The 16,659-nt window shown below is 36.7% G+C and overlaps 1 protein-coding gene across 2 annotated transcripts in view; it reads right to left on the bottom strand.

Moving 5' to 3' along the window:
* Positions 1-16,659, bottom strand: part of LOC136857498 (ribonuclease P protein subunit p40) — a 301,106-nt gene that overhangs the window by 62,972 nt on the left and 221,475 nt on the right. The gene's annotated exons all lie outside the window — the stretch shown is intronic.

Here is a 16,659-nt window from a genome sequence, read left to right as displayed (position 1 = left end):
AATTCTGTCATTAGCTTCCCCTTTTTGATTCTTTTGATTATTCTAAGGTCTTTATCTATTGAGGTGTAATGATGGCCGGTTTCTTTCATATGATTACTCATTGCCGAGTATTTATTGTGTTTTAAGGCATTAAAGTGTTCCATGTATCTGGTTAGGAAACTGCGTCCAGTTTGGCCAACATATGAAGATTTACATTGTGCGTATGTTAGTCTGTATATTCCGGAGCCTTGAAATTTGTTATTGTAGGCATTTACTGTGTTATGGTTAAAAAATAAGTTTTTGTTAGTGTTATATGTTTTAAAGGCTATTTGCATATCTCGTTTTTTGAGTGGGTTTGCTATTTGGTGAATCTTTGAACTGGTGTAAGTGAAGGTTGCGTATTTGGATTTTTTAGTCTTTTCCGGTGTGAGGTTTGTGGCTATTTTGAGCTTTACTCTGTTGATGATTCGATTTACTATGTCTGCTTTATATCCATTGGCTAGTGCTAGTTCTTTTATAAAATTTATTTCTTTTGTAAAATTCGCGGGTGATAAGGGTATTTTGTAGGCTCTGTAGACCATACTGAAAAAGGTTGCTTGTTTGTGAGATTTGGGGTGGAGCGAGTCATTTCTTATTGTTATAGGCGTGTGTGTTGGTTTTCTGTATATCTGATAATCAAATTTGGATTTTAAGCGTGTTACCATAACATCTAAATAATTCAATGAGTTGTTTTTTTTTCGTCTTCTTTGGTAAATTTTACGTATCTATTGATGTTGTTTAAAAATTCAAGGATTTTTTCGCTGTTATTTTTTCGGTTGTATGTTATTACAAATGTATCGTCAACAAATCTCAGCCAAAGACAGATTCCTTCTATGTTTGGTTTTATAATGCTATGTTCTATGTTACCCATATAAATATCCGCTAATATTCCCGAGCTGGGGTCACCCATGGCTAAACTTAATTGGTGGTAAATTTTATTGTTAAAGGTGAAATAGTTATTATTTAGTACGAATTAAGTAGTATAATAAATTCATCTACTTATTTTTTTTTTATTTGCTAGGGATTTTACGTCGCACCGACATAGATAGGTCTTATGGCGACGATGGGAGAGGAAAGACCTAGGAGTTGGAAGGAAGCGGCCGTGGCCTTAATTAAGGTACAGGTGTGAAAATGGGAAACCGCGGAAAACCATTTTCAGGGCTGCCGATAGTGGGATTCGAACCTACTATCTCCCGGATGCAAGCTCACAGCCACGCGCCTCTACGCACACGGCCAACTCGCCCGGTAATTCATCTACTTCTAGCTTACTTAAGTTCCTATATTTGGAAAGGTTTGAGTTAATAATTTCGATCGTTTCTTTAATGGGGATATTTGAATACATATTGGAAATGTCAAACGAGCTCATTCTATGGTGGGGTTGTAAGTTGAAGTTTTTTAATCTTTCGCAAAATTCAATTGATTTTTTAATTGAGGAACTGATGTATAAATTTTGATATTTTATATGTTGGGCTATTTCTGCTGTTTATAATTGGTCGAATGGGTGTATTGTTTGTGTACTTTAGGTAGTGCCTTTGCCTTGGGTAATGTTGGGTTCATGTTGACCATTGTTTGTTGTTCTTGTTCGTTAAATAAACAAATTGAATTTTTAAGGATTGTTTTTAGATTCCTTTGAATTCTAGAGATCGGGTCTTTATTTACTATAGTGTAAGATTCATTAGAAAAGAATTCTTCGGTTTTTTTGATATAGTCACTTTTATTTACTAAGACTATTGTTTCGCCTTTATCTGCCTTAGTCACGATAATGTCGTTATCTTTTATTTTTGTCTTTAAATATTTTATTTGTTTTAGGAGGGTCTGGTCGGAATTAGTTTTCATTTCTTTTACTAAACTTGGGAGTTTCTTTTTTACTTCATATTTAATGTCATTTTGTATTTCTACCGGCAGTTTCCCTATATTTGCTTCAGATTCCACTATTGTGATAGTTAATTCTTCCATTTTGTACGGGTTAGGCCAACTGAACTTAGTTCCTTTGTTGAGTATGTTCATTTCATTTTCAGAAAAATTGGTGTCTGATAAATTAATTGTCGCGGGGTTGTTTATCTTTAAAGGAATTGAATCATTTTTTCCATTAACGGTTAACTTTTTTTGATCTTCTATTAGGTGTTTTAGTTTGTTTTCTAGGGTTTTTTGCTTTCTGTCTAAGATGTTTAAGAGTTTTTCAATGGTATGTCTTTGAATGGAGCTCCAGTCTAAAGGCGATGTAAAATGGGATATACTTAAGTGTGCTTTGTAGAGTTGTAAGTTTAGTAGCGATTTTTTTCTGTACAGTAACTTTAATTCGTGTTTTAGCCATATTTTGTTTACTCTGTTTTGGGTGTCAAGAGATTTTGAGCTTGATATGTTCTTTCTTTGGGTAGACCTTAAGAATTTCGGTATTACATCGCACCTTAAACATTCTTTCAAAAACCAGATATCTTTAGCAATCTTACTGACTTTAACTTTGAGGTTAATATACCTGTTTGTCTTAGTTTTTGCCTGGTTGGCTATCACATTACATGTAACTAATCTCATTATTAGACCCGTATTGAACTATGCTATGATATACTAACAATTTGTTGGTTATTTTGATCCACCTTTTCAATACAAATTACAGTTTGTGTTGCTAAGTTGTAATGTTACAACACTAATTTACCAGGACATGTTTCGCTTTTATTCACAAGCATCATCAGCCTATACAATTGCCTCAAGGTTTGTCATTTTTGGGTTGTTGTTACAATTTTCATTACATTGAATGTAAATCTAATTTCAGTGATAACAATATTTAAAACAAGAATAATATACTGTGACCGTTCGTGGGACGCCTAACTCGGAGATGATAATAAATTTTATAATTCGCTCGACTAGAATTCAGGGGTTTACACGATCCTCCACTCAGGGCATGGCCCTTCGGAAAGGAAGCGGTCACATCCTATCAATAATTAGTCCGATAATAATCTAACTAAGCATAAATGAATATTTGCAATGAGAAATTGGAAGTATAATAATTTTAATAAAATGAAATAACTGACTACAATTGAACAACTGAATATGCAACGTAAAAATACATTAACTTGTGCATCGCTACCGCACCGTATTTAAAGAATCAAGTCCATCTTGAAAAATAATTGTCAGTCATTAAGTTAAAATCACATCATTACGCAACACTGATTCGATTAAATAAATATAAAGTAATATAATGGAAAATCAGCAATTTCAGGCTCAAATCGTTCATCTTGTTTGTTCATTTCTGACGTATTACTAGACGAACCTGTCCTCCCTGCTCTACTTCTCTTATTACTTCATTATAATTACCTAACTAACTGAGTAATAACTTGAATTTTCTAACAGCGCATGATAAACACCGAAAATCCATCAAATACATAATAATATCAGTGTTCCATAATCAACTAACTGCATGTCTCCATCCAACCAACGGCATCATGTGGCTGCACCTGAAATAAGGTACTATCTACTGACATAAATAAGAAAACTATCAAATGCCAGACGATCTGCGTTGCATCGGCTCCATTCCATCCTGCTGAAAATACACCTACAGCGCTAACTTACTACATCTAGCAATACCACAAGTTGATCTACAGTACAGGTGACAATAATCTCACAATCTAATTGTCGTTCGAGTAGCTTGTCGAAGATCCTACTCGTATATTCGTAAATACATTCCGCTACCCATGTGATACCAAATTAAACTCATGTCAGCTCGCATGCCTAACCAAACTCTTCGAAAAGCACTCAAACAACGCTACGAAACACGCTCATCTAATAAACTCAAATATACGCGGCGGAAATACCTCTCAATACTATTATCCTAACCATTGGCCATCTCAAAGAATTAAATTACTACCGCAATTCACCACTCAATAAATCATTCTCTGCTTATACCGTCAACTATACCTTTAGATGACCCTACATATTTTACGCTACACAATGTCCACCACATAATGAGAAATCATCATTCCCTACATAAATGAGCTAAATATCTTTGAAGAGCTTCACTATTATTCATACAACCATCACTGAGTCGATCCACTAAACATATCACAACACTCCGCGGAATTATACATTATCATAAGATCACCACTTCAAATATTTCACACATCAGCACATCAAAACTTACCTGTGGCATTCAAGATCACACACGCCTTATAGCTGTTCCACTAACACGGAAAACAACGCAGGAAAGATCGCCTAACCCTAGTATTCACCAACGGAAAACGATATTCTAATATACGTAGTAGAAATACATGACGTTACCAACACTGTTAGCACGTTAGAACATTCAAGTCATTTCACTTTATATCACCTGTGTGACATTAAAAAGAAATAAATCTACTTGTACTATAAGCATCTACAAGGATCCTACTGGTTTACTCGGACATCTCTTCTATATGAACTTCCTTATTCACAAATATAGGCAACATCTTGAGTTCAACCTGAAACTTGAACAGAATGGTTAGATCGAATTCGTACAGATTTTTTTAAATCCACTGTTATAGATTAATACTGGCCTGTGTAAATTTTATATCGCTCAATGCTATACTTAGTTTGTTAACGTATTTAGGCCTCAACTTCTTAAATTTTATGAGCTTTAATTCGCATATAAGGGCTGAGCTCTCTACTGCTTCACAATCCTTTTTGTACTATTCAAGAATTGACATTTAAAACAAAATCAAACTTCATTATTTCAATAAAAAACGAGGCTGCTTTTCATAAACTACATGACTACGATCCTGACTGCTTTACATCTGACTTTGACATTGAGGAAACATTATCTTAGAGATTCACAAAGGAATGCAGGCTACCATTGTTTATTCTTCTCCACCTGAAATACGTCATACCACACGCCTGTTAGATAATTAACTGTATATAATTCCGGCTCAATCCATGGCCCCCTTGACGTCTGTTATACTAGATGTAATGTCTGGCCTATCTTCTTCTCAGCTGTTACTGCAAATATTTATTGATACCCGCTTGTGACTACACGGTTTTTCACGCGGTCCGATGTGTACCACGGGGTTCCGAACTTGATCTATCGATTCTCATCCAAAAGATCTACTATCAATTCGCGAGTTGTGCCGGCTCATATCTTACGAATATATGAATTCGCCGCACATCAACAGTTTATTTTACCACCATGCCGTCCACATGCATTTATCATTCCTATGACCTTCAATGACTCCCTGACATGTAATTGCACGTCATTGGAAGGTCATAATACACATTAAAATTTTTTATGACAATATGATTTGCAATGTTAAAATGGATTAACTCTTAATTCTAAAACACATTGACGTCCAAAACACAGTTTGTAATTTGGCTAAAAATTGTTTGCGATGTTAAAATAAAATTGTTTCAACTATAATTTGGCATTACAATTTGAGTCATAAATGTATGAATATTGGATGTTATTATATATAGGCCATAGTTTCTGAAGTGCGTTGGTTTCTAGAATACAGTAACATTTCAGTATTGAGAATTATAGTTGAGAATTGTGCTCTCTAAATAATGTTATTTAAAAAGACTAATTTTGCATTATGCGTGATTAGTCATGATGATAATCTAGAATTGAAGTCTTGAGTTCGTTGGAAAATGGCTTCTAGATTTGATGAGTCTTGCTGCTGTTTGAGTAGTAATAATTTTATTATTTTTACGTCCCACTAACCACTTTTACGTTTTTCGGAGACGCAGAGATACCGGAATCTTGTCCCGCAGGAGTTCTTTTACGTGCCAGTAAACTAGTGACACAAGGCTGACTCCTTCAAATACCACTGGACTGAGCGAGGATCGAACCTGCCAAATTGGGGTCAGAAAGCCAGTGCCTTAACCATCTGAGCTACTCATCCCCGACTGGGTAAAATGAGCATATCCATGAACATCTTCCAGGGCTATATGACTTTGAAAAATGTAATGAAAGCACATCTGGTTCAGGAAGCGTAAGAAGACAGTGTTAGCAAAGTATTAGGAGGTTTTATAAAAGATAGTGAATTTGCATCCAACTGTTCGCAAGCATTATGGTTTCCTACGTCTAATGTGCTCAGCGAGAGGCGCTTCTCTGCTTACACAAAGGCACTTTCTGATTGTCGCACAATTCTGCATCCTGATAATGTTGAAACCAAGCTTAGTTTGTACTTTGGAGACAAGTAATTCAATGTCTAAAAATGTAGGCTGTGTATAAATGTATATCACAGGGCAGATCACCTAACTTCATTTCGAAGTATCAGTGATTTATGTATTTATTTCTATAACAATTTGCATATTTGGGTTTTATAAGATTTAATAACAATGATACATTACAAGAGTTTACTTTAAAACCCCTTATCACAAAATTAGTTACATTTACCCCATACGCTACTACAAGGAAGATTTCGCAGAAAACATCTGTCAGTATAACAATTTATTTCACGAAATACCTACCGAAATAAGGTCAGTTTTAACACCGAAATCAACAGTTTTATTTCACCAAAAAATAAGGACCCTAGTTATCATTAATGTTCTGGAAAATCTCTTTAAGACATGGCATCAAAGAAAAGGGGTTGGCTTCAAGTTTCTTGCCAAACGAAATGTATGGTATGTTGTTCTTGTGGTGGCTGGTAATCTCACCCCAGCCTGTCTCCTGACGGCATTGTGCAATCCTGGAATCCCTAATGACGTCTACAAGCAGCACAATTGTTTGGTGTATTTCGGCTTCATGGTCAGGTAAAATTAAGAAAGTGATCGTAGACAGTAGTGAAGATGGGTCGCTCGACAAGTGTTATGGTGCACAGCAGAGCTAAACAGTTTGCGAGTGAAGGTTGATACGTTTCGGAAAGCAATATTTTAATGTATAGGCCTACATTCTGTAATGTTCGTATCGAGTGGGAGAAAGAAGATACTGTCTCAAAACATTGTTTTAAAAATAAGGAACATTCAGTACGTAAATTTAGCACTCCAACAGTGAAACGGCAGGCAACAATAGAACTCTAATTAGATATGCAAAAGAAAGCTAAGAGTTAAAAAATAGAATTTATTCACGAAACAACAGCGATGCTACTCAAAGCCAACATCCCGCTGGAGAAGGTAGACGACCCTGCAGTCCGGAAATGGCTTCAAAAGTATGTACCCGATATGTACAGTCTATCAATAAAAACTCAACAATCAGTGATAGTGATTAAACCTTTAATGATTAATTTTAGAATTTCATTAAAGCGAAATTAAAGCGATACGGCAATATCTATTTCGCGAAATAACGTGAAAATTAGTATCCTTCTCGCGAAATCGTTCAAAAATTAATGCGAAAAAATCATGCCTCTACGCATGGGTATGCAATGAGCGTCAGGACTATACCATCTGCATATCTCAGTTTGTTTGCGACATGTTTCAGTTTTATCTACATATGATCAAAAGTCCAATTTAGAAATTACACTTTTTGAAAAGACTGTAAATGCAATTTCATGTCAATTGACAATCCTTCATATCTTCAGCTCATTGCAGCACATACCTACTCATCTGGCTCCTTGGCTGAATGGTCAGCACAGAAATACAAAACTGAGCTAAATGTTTGAATCAAACAACGAATGCAGTTAACGATTTAATTTTATAACATCTGATGTGAAGAGCAGTTAGCAATACTACACAACAGGTATTACAACATAATCCTTTAACCTTTTTTCCACTATGAAGAAAAGTGACAGAGAAACAGAAATGCAAACCGTAGAGACATGCATAAATAAAAATATCAAGAAGATGGACAATAGTGCCAAATGAAGTTGAGCCGATCACAAATACAATCACTTGATCGCATTATGAGGACACCAGAAACCTGATTACAAACTTTGGAAACCGAAGCAACAAAGAAATTAGAGAGGATATGGAAGACCTACAAATAACTCTGGACAATTCGCAAAACAAAACGCAAAATTTAAAGAAACTGAAAGAGACTGAACTCGTACTTCAGTCATGTAAACCACGTGAACTGAATTCTGTTCACACACTCTGTCTGGTTCCTTGTGGCATTCACTGGGCCAACCACTGCAAAAACACAAAATAAGACTGACGACTTCACCAAGATACTAGTATGTGAGATCAGGTCTCACGGCCAAATGCAAGCAAACGCAATTGCTCGCATTGGTACATCCATTCATTGGTAGAATCTACCCACTATGTCATCAGTTTTAATTTTTTTAGACGAACAAAGACTTTCATGATGATATTTCCTCTTAAGTCAGGATATGCATACTCAAAACATACAGCACAGGATCGACCCAGTTGGGGAAGACTCATCACAGTCATTAGACTGAATTATTCAAAGAAGAAGAATAAGACAAAATATCATTATACAACTATTATTTAGGAACAAATATACATGAATGATAGAGCAAAACAGTAAAACAAGGTAAATTATTTCATTTTGTAAAAAATCAGAGCATGTAAAACAAAGTTTTTTAAAGGCAAAATTTGTTTGTTGTATGTTCTCAAATTCTCATGCACACAAGCATTACACACCTTTTTAGTAAACTTTACACAGACTGGTTTTTTGCATCGGTAGCACAAGTATCACAGAGTAAATTAGTTTTCCTTTTCTCAAGTCATCTTTTCTTCTTTCATTACAAGCACGCTTCCTATCCACATTCTTACTTTCCGGTTTATCTGCGGATCTTGTTTCAAGCTGCAGATGTAAAAGTCTACGAGACAAATTTTCCAGAAATCCAACCTGCTTATTTCTGGGTTGTTTTTGCAGGAACTGTAAATGAGATATGCAATTACACCACTTATATCTAGAATATCCTATAAAAACAGCAGCTGAGTATCTCCTTATTTGCTGACCACAAAGTAATTGGCACAGTTTTCATCTAGTGAGTTGATTCCTCTTTTGGTTAATTTTGGACTTTTCTGCCTCTTCTTCAAAGGGTTTTTCGTGAAGCATTGAGGTCACTAACAATACTGCTTTGCTCCTTTTTTAAAAATATTTGTTTTATGTAGCACAGATAGGTCTTACGGTGACGATGGGATAGGAAATGGCTAGGAGTGGGAAGGAAGTGACCGTGGCCTTAATTACGGTACAGCTCCAACATTTGCCCGGTGTGAAAATGGAAAACCACAGAAAACCATCTTCAGGGCTGCTAACAGTGGGGTTCGAACCCACTATCTCCCGAATGCAAGCTCACAGCTGCGTACCCCTAACTGCACGGCCAACTCACCCAGTTCTCTTAGTAGCTGTACCATGAACAAGAACTAGTTATCTCTGGTGACGTTCCTGTTGATCCCTGGATGTGCTTTGTATGGATGGATTGGAGAATTTCTTGTCTTCAGCTGAAGAAAGAGTATCTCCATCTGAATGCCTTCCATTGTATATCTAACCATTCTTAGCATCTGTGAGGCACATGAGTTTTATAGTGTATTTCACAGGTCCATTCGGCATATATACCTTGAACTTGCATTGACTGCAGAAACTCACAAACATCTGGTGCACAGATGTGACAGTTGCAATTGTGTATACAGCTCAACAGATTTCCACAAACTTCTCAAACAGTCCTGAGATGGCAGCTGCTGGACCATTTATTCTACGATCCTCTTTAGTAGCAGGACTGTCCAATCGTAGCACAGAAAGCAATATATTAAACCTATGCTCACTCGTGTCACATCTATAAATATATATATATAAATATATATATATTTTCCCGAGCCATCTGTAGCAAACACTGCTCCAGTGCTCTTGCAATTTTATTTGAAAGCCGCAGAATAGTCCTATTTTAAAAAAAAAAAATTCGTGTGGCTATTTCTAGCCGGGTGCAGCCCTTGTAAGGCAGACCCTCCGCTGAGGGTGGGCGGCATCTGCCATGTGTAGGTAACTTCGAGTTATTGTGGTGGAGGATAGTGTTATGTGTGGTGTATGATTTGCAGGGATGTTGGGGACGGCACAAACACCCAGCCCCCAAGCCATTGGAATTAACCAATGAGGGTTAAAATCCCCGACCCAGCCGGGAATCGAACCCGGGCCCCCCTAAACTGAAAGCCAGTACGCTGACCATTCAGCCAACAAGTTGGACAGAATAGTCCTACGAATGCTCTCCTTTCGACTTTCTCCACGTCATGCACATCGGTATACGTCTTCGAAATTCTCTCTTAGTTGTGAGTTTTAAATTCATCCACACACAAGTATATCCTGCAACATATCATTAGTAACTAGAAGCTTCCATACTTGATCAGGGTCTACTCGGCTTTCAACGCGTTTGACTTTTTAGCCCAGGTAGGTGTCCTACTTCTTCCCCCAAATGGCTCATGGAACCATTTATATCTTTTTTTTTAACCCACTGAACTGCAATTTTTCTATAAAATAATATACATTGATTGCGATTTAATCTAGCTCCCATTAAGGCCCACCATTGCGTTAACGCAACATTTTATTTTTGTCCTTGTCCCGACTTAAGGTTGCAGTGAATTTTCATTTTAAGCATCGATATATTGAAGGAACATCCTAGAAATTTTGTTGATCCATTTGTCTACGCTAAATACATGTAATGGCATTTTTCCTGAATTTTTTATGATTGAAGAAAATCACAACATCTAACCAGGTTGAGTTCTGAATTTTATTTTCAGAAATAGAATAGATATTTTGTATCTTTTTTTATATATTCAAGTTTTATAGACATACTTGTCTTTTTCACACAATGAATCTATCACGTGAAGCCTCTTTTTGAAATTTACAATAATGTTGCGTTTACGCAACTTTGGGATTAACAAGTATGTATTCCTGATTCATAGACTGCTCACTTGACTGTTCCTTCCTTCATTGTTGAAGTGTGTGTTTGCAGTGCGGTGAGGAAGCATGAAACTATAATTGTGTGCTGATAAAGAATGAAATCGCAGGAAAGGTACCGTATGCTAAACTGTATTAAAAATGAATTATGTTATAAATAGGACTTTTTGTTTTGCTGTGGAATTACGAATAACATCTTTCGTATTTATATTAGGATTTCATTGTTTTCCGACATGTGTCACATCACCCAGAAAACACTAACTGTGGCAGAACTCGTAGCTATCTTAGAAGAAATAAAAGATGATGATGACTTAGTGATGTCGATGAAGTAACGGATGAAGAAGACTGTCTTATGGAAGAGGAACAAGTACGTGATGTGGCTGGTACCATTGAAATACATTAAGTACTGAACAAGAACCAGAGTATGAACCTGGATGGTCAGCTGTGAAGAAACCTGAAAAGCAAGCAGAAAGGAAGAAGTAGCAGCTCCCAAACTGGAGAAAAGTTTCTCCTGTCTATACTTCTTCACCAACATCAGAAGAATAAGCTAAAATTGGAAGCAATAAAAATCAATGTAGGTGGTAAGTCACCTTACGAAGTATCTTCATTGTACTTCGATTCACAAGTTCTGCAAATGATGAAGCAGCTACCATAGCGTTGTTACTGATTGCGTCAAAATCTTTGCACCATACTGCTTCATACTGGATCAACTTCAACATTTGAGGAGAATCAGATTCACAATCATCAGCATGACAATGGCGTTGCCAATTACAGGATTTGAGTTAGAGGTAAAAAGTGGTGGTGGCCTCTGTTTATTTATTTGGTTGACAGTGTCATCATAAATTCTTTGGAAAATAATAGACTAGTAAACGATGAAAAAATCTCTCAGCTGCAATTTATATCATATATAGCTCTAGCCCTGATGAAATCTGAAGGTGATGACACTAAAGATGATGATGTATGTGGTGATGATGGGGAAGGCAATAAAGAAACTGGCATAGACGGGAGAGAATTCTAATTATGGATGACCGTCAAAGGCAGCTTTACCCACGGAAGTGCGTTGTGATCAAATAGGACATTTCATAATCCAAGAGAAAAACAAAGCTAGAAGAAGATGCCGACTGTGCAAATGCACAACAATTTACAAGTGTCAAAAATGCAATATTCATCTTCATTCAAACCGTTTCGAACAATTTCACTCTCGCTAAATGAAGATGCCTACTAGGCCCAAAGTTGCGTAAACGCAACATTATGCTGAACCTAAACTATTTGTAAATACTTTTTGTTCCCACATTTTCTGGTCTTTCTGATCTAATTTCAAAATAAATATAGGCCTACAATAATATTCCAAAAAGCTATGTTTTTTCAGTGCTTGGTCCTTAATGGGTTAAAAGAGAACACTTTCGCTACAGCAAGTTAACACACTGAAACACAGCTCACATTCTAACAATAGTTCAACACAGTGTGGTAGATCTTAAAACACTCTTCTACATCTATAATACACCACATATTATTTGGTACATTGTCTGTTTGTGTCCACTTCCAGTCTTCTAGGCTATGCACACATTCACCTGCGTACCCGTCTTCCTTTTCTCTAATAATGTCATCTAATTCTTTGGAACTACTAATGCCAACGTCACTGGAAGGTAATTCAGTATCACTTCCATCGGAAAAACCGTCACTGACATCGCTTTCCTCCAAAAAACGTAATATTCGAGCTTCATCAGACTCGGCCATGACGTTGACTTTACCTTCACCAAAGCTTTATGCGGCAATTTACTCGATCATATTTAGACTCTTTGGCGGTGAAATACGTAGCTGAAGAGCAAAGATAGCTGAAATGCGATTACCAACATCTCGTAGACATGTTGGGATTGAAATATCGATATGTATCCATGGAAACCTCAACAAAAGCAATAAAGAGAGTGGACGGAAATTTCCGTCATTGCATTTATGGGAATGCGCGGACAATGACGGAATTATCCATCATTGCAAGGCAACGGGTTAATAGTGTGCTCTACTAGAAGTGCTATCCTCACTTTCTTCTTCTTCCCTTTCTGTACCACTCATGCCACTTCTAGAACATTTCAAACCATTGTAACAGAGAAATCAAGCCGTGATTTTACAGTACTTTCTCCCGCCCTTGCATGTTCAACATAGAATGTAAACAGTGAGGTGCAGTCAACAACTAAAGCAACACTACAAACTTGTAAGAGATGCTAACGTGCTACAATTTAATAAAACAGGTATCTCACATCTCACTTCATCAGGATTCAACCCTGCACCTTGAGCATAGGCGACAAGTGGTTAGCAACAGCAAATGAACTTCTACAGTAATTTATTCAGTTAGATCTTAATTTACGAGTAAAACAATTACATCTAAAGGCAGTGAAAATTTTTAAACATGTAGCTGCAATGCCTTGAGAGTAAATTCATAATTGAAAATATGACAATCATCAATGAGAGCTTTCAAAATAGTCTGAAGCACAAAAAGAGTTTATAAAATAACACAGTGGGTATCTAAGAACCTAAATCTGACACACATTCTTTACAGAGGACAGTGCCCTACAATTCAAAAGGAAAGCTGAGCAGCTTCTACATGCCAAAGAATGGTAGCTGGGGGACACCCAGTTTAACTAGGCCAAAAACGCCAATATTTATTCGATTGTTAAATATGTCACAAATGTTGTTGACAAATGCTGCACATATCCCAGTATTGGCATGCTTCCTGGCAACCAGAAGCAACTTCAATAATGTCAAAATTTTAATTATAACATTTTAAAATAAAATGTTCAAAATTTCCCACCATTTTAACAATATATCACTGTTTTCCTTATAAATTCCAAGTTTATAAGAATTTTCATACTTTTCCTTTGTTTTGAAGTGTGTATCAAACCTCCTACTACAAAATGAACCCCAATCACTAACATACACTGTGATTCATTTTTATCGGGTTTTTATTTTGAGCACCTGAAAATATATATATATAATTTTTTTTGTAAATAAATATATTATATAAAATTTAATATAAATCCTATTGACCTAAAAGAGATACAGATTGTAATACAACACTATGGGAGGAAACTCTGAAAAAAAATCATTATCCGTGGAACAGTAAGAGACTTAAAATTTTATTTTAAAATGTTATAATTAGAATTTTGATATTATTGAAGTTGCTTTTGATTGCCAGGAAGCATGCCATTACTGGGATATGTGCAGCATTTGTCAACAACATTTGTAGCATATTTAACAATTAAATGAATATTGGCCTCTTTTTCCCAAATGCCAATTTTATTGAAATCCATGATCCAGACATTTTTAACATTTACTCTTGGTACTTACTACTGATCAGGTAAAACAAGTTTGTCACATTATCAAATAGTTTCCTCCATTCTCATTACAGACATGAAGGGTCCAGGAAAATACAGTTATCGTAAAATTTTGAAGGAAGAAAGTTTAATAAAATAAAACTGAAAGCAATCCCACAGCAACACAAAGAAACTGTTTCTCCTTTAACCCAAGTCTTAAGTTAGTTAACCTTCCACATATATTATTATTAGAAAAAGCCGTCATTTCCGTACAGGCCATGAAGGCCCTTGAGAGGTGGTAGGTAAAGCTCTGATGATGATGATGATGATTCTTGTTTAAAGGGGCCTAACAGATAGGCTATCAGCCCCTAATGGTACAAGGTGAACATAATGAAAATTAAAACTTCAAAATGTATGTATCAAATGATTAGAGTCTAAAATGAATGACGAAAAAATGATCATGAAACAAAAAACCAGTGGATCCTATTCACAATGCCATAAGTACTCAGATGATATTTATCTAACGGGGTCCAAAATGCAGGTCACCAGCCCCTTATAATCGTACTAATCACTGGCAAAGCGGAACCACGGTACTGGTACTAATCAGAGGTAACGTAAGCTCATGGTGATTCTCGCGTGGTAGTACTAATCACAGGTAATGTAGACCCATGGTATGTCACACACAAAGGCACCACTCGCAGGCAACACAAACCTATGGTGTTTTGCACATAAAGGTACTACTTACAAGCAATGCAGAACCATGGTGTTCCTCAAATAGTGGGACTAATCACACGCGCCAGTATTCCCGTGGAGTTCCTCACTTAGTGAAACTAATCATAAGCGACGTATACTCAAGGTGTTGCTCACATAGTGCTACTAATCATAGGCAATGTAGAACCATAGTGTATTACACATTATGGTAATGCCCACAGACAACTCAAAACCATGGTGTTCCTCACATAATGGCATTACTCTCAGGCAACACAGATCCATGTTTTTCATCACAGTAGTATTTATCCTGGGCGCCAGTCAAACCGGTGTTTTTTCTCACGAAGTGGTGCCAACCACAGACCCATGGTGTTCCTTACAAAGTGGTACTACTCATAGGTAACACAGACCCATTCTGAACACAGTGGAACCAACCGGTGGAATGCACATGATGACACCTATCACAAGCAACGCCTAGACCCGTTGTGTTTTTCACATAATGGTACTGCTTTTATGTAACGTAGATCCATGGTTTTCCTAGCAAGGTGGTACTAGTTGCAAGTAATGTCGACCCACGGTGTTCCACACATAGTGGTACTAATCACAAGTAATCACATGGTTCTAATATCATCCCTTGGTTGCCCCTTTTAGACACCTCATACGACAAGCAGGGGATACCGTGGGTATATTCTACATCTGCGTCCCCCACCCACAAGGGGTGGTAAAGCTCTATGCCCGGCCACCTTTGCTTCCAGGAAATAACCTGGTACTCATTTTTGGTGCAGGCCGAGTGAACCTCAGGGCCACGTGCACCTCTGGAAGTGGAAATCTCGACACACAGCTTCCACAAATCCAATTAGCCTCTAAGGTTGAGTGAATGGAATGTACCAATAATTGTTCAAGTTCATATTAATTCATATTAATTCCGTATTGAACCGAGAATCTAATGGGAACAAGAAAGGTCCACCTATTCAATACCATACAATGTTCGATGCTGGTATGCATCATCTTCAGCCACAAAATTAGAAAAACATATAATGACAAGGTTACAAAAACAATGCATGAAAGTGTACACAAATCTTACAAATGAGGAATGACTTGATTAAAAACATGAGCCGTGAACATTAACTTATAACATTAACATAAAAATATAGCACCAATTACCTCAAAACTTTGTGTAAACGTCCTCTTGACAAAAAAAAACGTTGAATGACATGTGACCAGATTAACAATGAGCCGAGGACAATAACTTATTACTATCTTAAAAGTCCAACACCATATTTCCTTTTTCATAAGAATATTTGTATGAGAGTCTTCTTGATGAACATTCACTGAGTCTTGAAGTAAATGGTGCAAATATTAAGAACATTTTTATAATTGGTTAAAAAAGATTGGTCGTTAAAATAGCTTAACCAGTCTTAAGACGTAACAAATTATAGAACTAAAGAGAACATGAAGGAACTTCAAACTCTGTTTTTCGCAGTAAAGTGCATGTCTTCTCTAACTTAAGAAAATTCTGGCTGGATTTGGTCTGCTAATTATTTTATAACAAATTTTTGCATGAAAATGAGGCGGACGCCGTGTTTTCAGGGTGCTAAACGATGTTCTCGGTTCAAAATGGGACCTGAAGCAGATAAAGAAAAAGAGAGGGGGGATGTTAAGAAAGGCTCTTGAAAAAAGATAAGGTCCCATCTTAAGAATTGATGTGAATATGAGACTCACCTCTGGCAGCGTGCGTGATGTATGTAATAAGACGTTAGAGAAGACACTGAGAGCCGAAAGACACCGTGACCAATGTACGTGTGTTGGACGGGAAGGGGGAGAAGTTGATCAGGGGAGGTATTGAGGGGAGATGGCAGGATTGGTGGGGAA

Source organism: Anabrus simplex, chromosome 1 (assembly GCF_040414725.1).
Source record: "Anabrus simplex isolate iqAnaSimp1 chromosome 1, ASM4041472v1, whole genome shotgun sequence".
NCBI classification, from domain to species: domain Eukaryota; kingdom Metazoa; phylum Arthropoda; class Insecta; order Orthoptera; family Tettigoniidae; genus Anabrus; species Anabrus simplex.
Note: the sequence above shows the minus strand (reverse complement) of the source record. Positions and strands in the feature narration are given on the sequence as shown.